The 9843-nt window shown below is 43.0% G+C and overlaps 1 long non-coding RNA gene across 1 annotated transcript; it reads right to left on the minus strand.

Moving 5' to 3' along the window:
* Nucleotides 1-1007: 1007 nt before the first annotated feature.
* On the minus strand, nt 1008-9335 carry LOC119376842 (uncharacterized). Its single transcript, XR_005180671.2, has 3 exons — nt 9268-9335; nt 8473-8599; nt 1008-1076 (listed from the first exon to the last, which is right to left on the minus strand). It is a non-coding gene; the product is annotated as an uncharacterized LOC119376842 (long non-coding RNA).
* Between the last annotated feature and the right edge of the window lie 508 nt (nt 9336-9843).

Below are 9843 nucleotides of genomic sequence, written 5' to 3' on the forward strand. Positions count from 1 at the left end.
AAGTTTACAAGAAATGTGCTCGCATATTATTGTTTCTTTGGTGTTTTAACAGCGGAGCGTTTAAGGCCGAGGTAAATCCCTGGGGATCAGTCGTCCGCGCTTTCTCGCCCAACTGCGAGAGCGAAGCGTGACGAGAGGGAGAGCATTGGTAAAGCTAAGTGGGTGAGAGGGAAGCTTAGTGTAGCGAGTTGAGCCTGGTAGAGAAAGGGTGGCGACGTGGAGAGGGCTGACGCTGGGTAGAGAGGAGAAAACGCAAAGGCGAAGCCATGACGGAACAGAAGTAGCTTGTGTGGAGAGGAGGACTGGCTGATAACCATCGTGGAAAAGATGAGGGTTCCGCATTCGTTCTGGAATGTTCGGCAATGGCCAAGCTAAATCGGATGCCACCAGCTCCGTTGTTTAATCAGCCTTCGCGATGTTCAGTTGAAGCTGCGCGTAATTTGTCTTATTATTGTTTTAACACAGCTTACGGTCAAGCATAATTTGCGGCGAGTACCTATAGGCAGAGCCTCTGCATTTAAGGAATAGCTTATCTCAGTCGGATTCCAAAAAAGTGGAAGGCCTTCTTAAGACATTTCTGATTCGATCGTGATTACTGTGCAAACCACCCCACGTATACCGAACGCACACGATTTCTGAGATGAACGAGTATATAGTTGAAAATACAGCTGTGCATGCTTACGCCAGCTGTCACTTCTAAACGTGCAATTACACCATGTCAGATTATAGAAGGTGCGGCTCAACCGTGACAGTAGCAAAGTATCGCGAGGATTGTTTTTTTTATTGGCTCATTTCGTTTCGTTTCTATTGCCTGATGTGAGACCCTCAAAAACAGAGTGCGCCTCTACGTAAGTCTAGGCAAGCCAAGACGCAACAGGTTTGACGAAACTTACGGCAAATGTGACCGAGGTCGTGTCCTTTTCCAGTTCGTCCAAGGTGTACGATGATGGTGCAGATATTATGCTTATTTATGGCGGCATCTACGGCTGCCGGGAAGGACAACTCGTGTCATGTTCGTCGTTGAAGCTCTCGTCTACAAGCTTTTTCATTATCGCAGACTTCCTCTTCTCTATCACCTGCAGAAAAAAACCAATACAGGGCACATCGAGTCAAGATCCATCAAAGCCTGTCCCCAAGCACAACAGCATCATGCAGCTGCAGTATATGTTCGTTCACCGACATTCATTCACTAGCTTCTGCTACAGAGCAAAATGAGCTTTTTTTTTTTTTCTCCTGAAGTTTCCATTTAGTATGAATATGGGTTCGCTCTCTCGTCTGTAAGCGACACGTGAAATATCGCTATCACTTACTCTGCACTCATGTGTGTAAAGGTCACGCTGGAGTACACGCAACAAGCCTAATCGGCGCTGGTATTCGTTCATTCCTATGACCTCTGTTGATCGCTTCTTCTGCCAGAAGACCCTTCGTATATTTTTAGTCACCATATTTTCATTGATATACTTAAACTTTGTCGAAATATAATTTATTTATTATTTATATTTTATTACATACTGCAGATGATAAATTATTCTAAGCAGGACAGACACTAAAGGCAAGGGGCAACTAAGCACAAAACTAAAAGATCATGTCTAATAATTAGCAGGCGAATTGCAAAATCACATCCATTAACCGTACTGGTCAGGGCTCTAGATTTACATAAATTGGCTAATATTGGTTAGATGGTTCCACTCTGGCGTCAGAGAGTGCGTGGAAAACAATGAAAATTGAAACGTTCTCTTTAAAAAATAATATCACGGGTTCTACGTGCCAAACCGCGATATGATATGAGGCAGGCTGTAGTGGAGGGCTCCGGAAATTTCGGACCACCTGGGGTTCTTTGAATGCACCTAATCTAAGTACGCGGACTTCTAGCATTTCGCCGCCATCGAAATGAGACAGCGCGGACGCATAAGCGTGCGCAGGGTTGCCCTTCAGGGGGGGCGAAGGTTCGTCGCAGCGCCCCCCCTCCCTATTATGTCAATGTATGCGGCTGCCTTTGCGCCCCCCCCTATCGCCCCCTTGCCCCCCCCTGCGCACGCCTATGCGCGGACGGGATCGAACCCGTGACTTTCTGGGTCAGCAGCCAAGCACCTTAACCACCACACCACCGAGTCGGACTGAAAGTAGGAAAAAAAAAAAGAGAGGCTTAGAGAATGGGTTTAATTATGTCGAGTATGTCTGGTGGCGAGAGATGCTTGGGCTAACTTCTCGTAACAATTAAGTAAAAAAAGTTATATCTATCTATCTATCTATCATCTATCTATCTATCTATCTATCTATCTATCTATCTATCTATATATCTATCTAGCTATCTATCTATCATCATCTATCTATCTATCTATCTATCATCTATCTATGAGTATATGATAATATGACTGACAGGTCAACAACATGAATAACATGACATGTCTGTCACGTACTACGTCATGAAACCCTTTCCTACAGTCACGTGTAGCGCTACCGCATACCACGGCCCATGGTATGCGGGTATGCGCCACAGGTGATTCACGTCTATATCGACCCTCGAAAGCGAAAACAGAAATGAAAAACTGTATGAGACATTTTGCGTGGACGATTAAACAAGAGAAAGACACCGTCTTTATAGTCGGCAATTTAATGTAGCACGCAAACGCTTACATATGTATTCTAGCTGGGGCTCAAAAAGCGATAGACTTGCGTTGCTCGTCCCTCAGGAATACGCCAAGGCCAACAGTTGGTTTCGATAACAGTGACGCCCGCGCTGTAATGTCCGTGCCAGCGTTACGTGAGACAGTGAAACTACCCTTTAGACGCTAGTGTTGTCAACGTGCCTGAATAAGCCCACGACACGCACACTACGCGTATTACTCAAGACGCAAATCCACTTTGTACGATTTCGCCTCCCGGCTGGAACGAACCGAGGCAACGCCAGTTTTGCTGCACCGGATACGTCTGGGAGTTGCATTCACTCGCCGCTATGCACACCTCATCGCCGTGCGGACAGCCCGAACTGTGAGCGCTGCCAAGTGCATGAAACAACAGCACTTGTGATTGCCCACTTTTGTGTCGCAACGTAATACGCTCGCTTCAACGTTGGCAGGAATCTGTGTGGCAACACTAAGTGAGACTGATATTTTGTCAGCTACGTGCGACCAGACAGAGTCACCAACTGCTATCAGGGCTTGTTATAGATTTTCTTAAGAGCCCTAGGACTGGACACCAGACTCTAGCGAACGCACTGTGTTACGTGGTATTGTATACGCATGTCCCTTTCCTCTCCCCATCATCACCCCCTCCTTCACTCGTTTCTTTCCCCCTTTCCCTTTTACCCTGTGTAGAGTAGCAGGCTGGAGCGCACCTAGCTCAGGCCGACCTCTCTGCCTTCAATTAAATTCTCTCTCTCTTTCTCTTGGCTCAAAGTGCGACATAAGCGGCTATTAGCTTATTGCTTCGCATAAAATTGATTCCCACAATGAGTGGGACCTCCTGAAATATTTCTTTTATAAGTTACTTTGATACTTCGTTTCTCTTGTGTGAGCAGCTTTTATTTGAACGGTGAAAATAGTTTACCAGCATTGCGCGACAAAAGTAAGGTGGCAACTAAAGATAAACCTTTATGATACATACATATAGTAGCTCGTTAGGCCAGTGTCGCTGCCAGGCCCGTAGCCAGGAATTTTTTTCTGGGCGGCCCACTTGTTGAAAGCCTTGACTATTTGAGAAAAACGCCTATTCTCATTATTTGTTTTTGGTAAAACACCATGTATCATAAAAATTTCGGAAGGGGGGGGGGCTGCCCCCCCTCCCCCTTTTGGCTACGGGCCTGGTCGCTGCCCATCTATATGGCCACAATGCACAGCTGCAGTAGACAACAGTGTGCCATTTACGTAGGCCGCCCGCAGTTGTAAACACCTTCTATTGTCTGGCTTCCTCGTTGCGCAATTTTCTCGGAGGCGCCTTTCGCAGCGTTTTCTTGCTACCTTATACTTAGGTAAACACATGACTCAGTTTTTAAGCATACAATACTCCTTCCTAAACAACGCGCTCCATTCTTCTTTCCTTCTAATTTCGAGAACCAATCGCATTACGTAAAACTCTATCCTTCAGGGCGCTTACGAGCTTAAACGGTGTGTGTGCGTGTATATATATATATATATATATATATATATATATATATATATATATATATATATATATATATATATATATATATATATTTATATATATATATATATATATAACTAGCATACACATGCTTAAAATAATAATGCACATGTACAGACTTGTTTCTCTGGGTATACGGTGCCTCTTTTTTTTGCAGACGGCCCTCTAGCACACTGGCCAACGACGACCATAGCTGCTCTCGGGGCGTCCAATACTTCCCATTGGGCCCGCCAGCAAGCTCACATTTTAACACGAATTCATTACTCGTCGCCCTGACACTCAACGCCACAAGACTTTCGACCACTCACGAGCCACTGACATATATCTCGCATCTTGGCCGCTGCCTGTGACGAGTGTCAGCTGCAAGGGCTACACGTGCTTTGCGGCGAAGCGCCAACAAAATGAATGCAGGACGCGTTCGGAGGGCCAAATTCAAAAATTATTTCTTCCTTAAAACAAAAACTATTTAATTAGACTTTCTTCATTACTTAACGATGTAGTGTACTATCAAACTTCGCATGACGAGGATTTTTACTAGGACCGCATCAGTATGAAAAATACGGTCAAACATGCGACAAATCGCAAATTTCTCTAATTTCACATTTTGTTTTCGGGAAGATCTGAAGTCTATTTTACCCCTAAACATTTTTGTACTAAAATACACTTTCCTAAAAATCATATACTATTATTATTATTGGTTAGGAAGAGTTCCAGATAGCTCAAAAAGAATCACGAACTTTCAAGATTTTTGTAGTTTTTGAAGATACGTAGCTGGTAGCGAAACACAAAAATTACGGAATTAATGAATAGGACAACTAAACAGAACCTCTGCGATAGCGCAAGCGTGGTTTCGAAGCTCAACACACAAAAATAGATTTTATACAGATTTTTCTATTATTCACAGTTTTAACAAATACCAGCGAACTTCGAGGGGGCGCCACGATCGTCAAAATTTTTTTCGAAGCAAAAATGTTTTGTCACAATACTCTATGCGGTACAGGAAAAAGGCACAAATTTTTATCAGAAAATCTGCGATGTGCGAGCGCCACGTCTGGGACACTTGGCATGGAATGACCCTATTATTATTATTATTATTATTATTATATTATTATTATTATTATTATATTATTATTATATATTATTATTATTATTATTATTATATTATTATTATTATTATTATTAAAGTGCAGCCTGCTCTTGACTTTCTGGCGTTTAATTCCCTACTGCAACATAACTCAGTCGTCAATTCCAGTGGCAACGTCTTAGACCTGTGTGTGTCAAACGATCAACCCCTTGTAAGTTTCCCGCTCCAGCATCTCTCTGTACGTCCTGACAAATTCCACCCACCACTTAACGTAAGATTATCCGCATCAGCCAAAACAACGAGCTACAGCAGTTATGTAAACAGATCTCCAAGATTTGCTTTCAAGCGAGGTGATTACACGGGCCTGTATCATTACTTGTCCCACCGTGACTGGTCACAGGTTACTGACAAACCAAATGTGAGACCAGGTTGATCAGGTCTTGCGGAGCTTGTACTGAGCAGCATGCGTAATTTTATTCCCCAATACCCACATAAACAACGTAAATATCCACTGGTTTTCATCTGAACTATCAGTGCACTGAAGCATAAAGATCGCGCACACAGGAAATCTAATGTTTCTCCATCGAGCGAGTGGAAGGAAGAGTTCAGCTTTTTTCGAACTCTCGCTAAACGCCTATATAAAGGGATCATAGTTCGTATATTGAATTCTAGAAAAAAGCGCTTTCTGACAGGCCAGCTGAGTTTTGGAAGTATGTACGTAAACGGTCCAGCAAAAGCGGAGAGTCTTTCAGACTACTAGACTCAAAGGGTGTAGAAGTGCATGCCGTCGCTGACTGTTTTGCCGCACCTTTCTCATCGTTTATAAGGCCTCAGACTATAGCACGATATCAGACCGCCTAAGGCAGTTCGCTCACCCAGTGCTTTGTCGCTGGATGAAATCTTATCTGCGAATGCATTAAGTGCTTAAAACCATCCTTATCATGTGGCCCAGATGGCATCCCCTCCGCCATACTAAAAGCTTATAGTAGTATTTGTCCCAGTACTGACTACGATATTTAATAACTGCCTGGACACTTCCACATTTCCTAGCATGTGGAAAACTGCTCGTGTTTTCCCAGTATTTAAGTCGGGCTCTAAAACAGATGTTTCTAATTATCGCCCGATTTCTCTACTATGTGCCACATCAAAGATCTTCGAGCTGGCTCTTCACAAAATATTGTCTTTTAGTGTTAAAAGCTCATTGATTCCTAATCAACATGGTTTTCTCGCTGGCCGCTCAACTACCACAAATCTTGCTAGTTTCATGACGCAGATCTCCACACCTATTTCTCAGAGAGGACAGGTTGACGTACTCTACTGTGACCTGAGCAAGGCTTTTGACGTAGTCAGCCACACACTGATTATGGTTAAACTTGCGCAATTTGATGTTGACTTGTCGGTTGTGAATCACCTGCAGAGCTATCTGCTCAATAGCTATTGTTATTTAGCGGTGGTAAATGGCACAATCATCTTCTTTGTATAACGTGCCGTAGTGGGGTCCCTCAAGGGTACAGTATTAGGCCAACTCCTATTTCTTAATTTACGTTAATGATGATTTCTTTTGCCATTCGTAATTCTTCTTTACCTCTTTGTAGGCCGCTGACATCAAGATTTTCTAAGGAATTCATCAGTTAACGACGGTCGCTGCTGCAGTAAGATTTGCAGCCCTCTTTTTACCGAATGGTGACAACGTATCTATACCTTTCTCTGAATGCCTCGAAGACAAATTCATTCGATCTCTCACTCGCAAAACATCTAGCGTGTCATTTCAATACTCTGTCAATTCTGTGTCCTTATGCAAGGTTTATGAGATCAGTGATCTTGGTGTTGTTGTTGATAGCACGTTAAACTTTTCTGCTCACGCTAAGCGTGTTGCTTTGCGGGTCTTCGCACCCTAGGCTGTGTTTGCAGATTGTCTAGAGAATTCCGTTCTCCTATGCCCTTCCGAAAATTGTACACCGCGCTATGTCTTCCTCAACTGGAGTATGCGTCCGTGATATGGAATGGCATTGCTCAATCCAGCGGTAACACCATTGAACGAGTCCAGAAAAAATTCCTTAGCATATATAACCATCGCTTTGCTCAAAAATCTCGTTCAAATACTGCTGAATTATTATCGTTGCCATCACTTCACTGCCGACGAAATCGTTCTGATCTCTTGTTTCTTTACAAGCTAGTCCACGGTATCATATCCTGCCCTGTACTTCTCAATTGTGTTAATTTTCGAATTCCACGTAAGTTAACCAGAGAGAACAGACCGTTTCATGTACCCGCCTGCTTCTTCCAACACTCTACCGTTCACAGAATACAAAGTCTCTATAATGTTAATTTTCTTGATCTTGACATTTTTCATAGTCCACAATCATTGTTTTTATCCGAGCTTTGTACTGTTTTGACATAGTATGGCACAATGTACAAAGTCTTCCCTTCTCCGTCTTTCCGCATAGTTGTATATGCAATCTAATTTTTCATTCCCCTTCAATATTTCTCGTGTGTCTTATTTTACTCCTCCCCTTTTGTGTTCATTTCTCTTTGTCTACGTGTATTGCTCTTTTATCTCTGAAGACTGTCTGTATTGTATAGTTTATTTTTATTGTTTTTTTTTGCGTGCGCCTGCACAAAGACCTTACGGTTGTTCCTGGGCACGTTAAATAAATGATTGATTGATGATTATTATTATTATTTTATTATTATATTATTATATTATATTATTATTATTATTATTATTATTATTATTATTATTATTATTATTATTATGTGTATTTCGCTTGCGTTGTGTGACGCTTCGATTTACGGCTGAACACATGTGGTTGTTAGTCAGCGCCGTGGTCTGTGTCCTGTCTTTGTCCCGTCTTTTTAGCGCTGTTTTTCTACTGGTCCCTTACGCGTTCGGCCAAGATGACTCGAAGGCGAAAGCCATCCGGTGTGGCTGTCTTACCGCGCAATTTATATCGATGTCTTACCCCTACTAATTAACATTCACTAATTCAATTTCACTAATTAACCCAAAATTCACTTAACTTGATGTGATTACCATAATATATATGTACAGTGTGCTTTTACTCGCATTCCTATGGATTTCGCTATGCTAGACGTCACGTAAACTTTTTTGCTTTTCTTTCAAGGCTGCGTTCGAGCCTACAGGTACTGAGGTGGCAATACCTGACTGCACAGCATTTGTCAGCAGGTATAGAGCGCGGCGTCAAAATGCCCCAACGTAGAAATACTTCATGGCGGTCACTTACGGAAAGATGCAACTTGCCGATGTTGTCGACGGTACGCTTCCAGAACTTCCCTTCATGCGTTGCGTCGTAGAGGGCCTGTATCCACAGCCAGGGCCGGAAATATCGCACCGTAAGCAGGTACGTCAGGCTTCATGGAAGGTTGCAAGAGGACGACGTCCTTTGTAAGTCATTTTCTTAAAACGCAGATAAAGAGCTGCAGCGGCGCATTCAAAACGCCTGTCAATGCAACCAACTGCCTTACGCCTTATTTCAATTCTCTTAAAGAGAAAGGCGTGAGTACGAACGTGTTAGTGAGAGGAGAAACGAAATGCGGAAGGCAGGGAGATTAATGGGAAATAAATATCTGGTTTATACCCTGCGCCGGGGAACGGGTAAGGGAAGTGGTGTCAGTGAGAAGCGAATGAGGACGTATGACGGAAAACTCTAGCATGTTGCCACGCCCACTGACATTTTATCGAACGCATATGCAAAGATACAAAGCATTAGTTCCATCGATAGCGTTCGGGATTTTTCTGTACTCATATTATAGTTTCCTGGAGTTTAATTAGGGATGCTGAATTGGAACCCTATAGTATCATCCATAGTATCGGAGTTTTTTTTTTTCTGGATCGTCACTGGCGAAGCAGGAATAAGACACAAGAAGTGTTAATTTTGTTTAAGTGGGACAGACAGATAGAACATATTTGTCAGTTGAGTTGTAGCAATTACTGGATTGATCTGTCTAAATCATGCCTTTCTACGACCATTCCTGTTGAGGCTGCGACATGCAGAGGTTTTGCAATTAAAGTAACTCACTAGTTGAACCAGCGGGCGTATTCTTCCTATTTCCATTCTGCAAGCCTAAGTGAATTCCAAATAAAGCACCTGGGACAAAAACAGATAGCTTACTTAGGCGCTGCGAGTACAAAACATACAATTAACATGCTACGCATAAAGTGCGTGATAAACGGATCAAGTTCGTTATCGAGTGGCGCATTACTCACGGCCTATGATGTCGAGAACGCAGTTCTGAATGTTGTGTAGCAGACTATTGGTTCGTCCGGTGACTCTGATGCCATGGTTTCGATGCGTTTCTCAAGAACATGACCGCTCTCGTTGAACACAGCCATGCAGCTTTCCAGATGATCGTTGTTGAAAGCGTTCTTGAAGAGCTTTGCCTTTGCTTTCCACGGGTCCCCTTTGCTGTAATGTGTGATAATTAATTGCCTCATGCAATTATTTCTTATGCTCTGACTGCATTCATTCGGCGCATTCTTTGTGAGAGGAAAGGTTCGACGTACATAAAAAGCTAAAGTAACGAGCGCTTAGGATGATCACCTTGTCAGCAGATTCTTCGGGCCCAACCACGATTCAGGAACGCGTACGAGTTTG

This window comes from Rhipicephalus sanguineus, unplaced genomic scaffold, assembly GCF_013339695.2.
Source record: "Rhipicephalus sanguineus isolate Rsan-2018 unplaced genomic scaffold, BIME_Rsan_1.4 Seq244, whole genome shotgun sequence".
In the NCBI taxonomy this organism is placed as follows: Eukaryota; Metazoa; Arthropoda; class Arachnida; order Ixodida; family Ixodidae; genus Rhipicephalus; species Rhipicephalus sanguineus.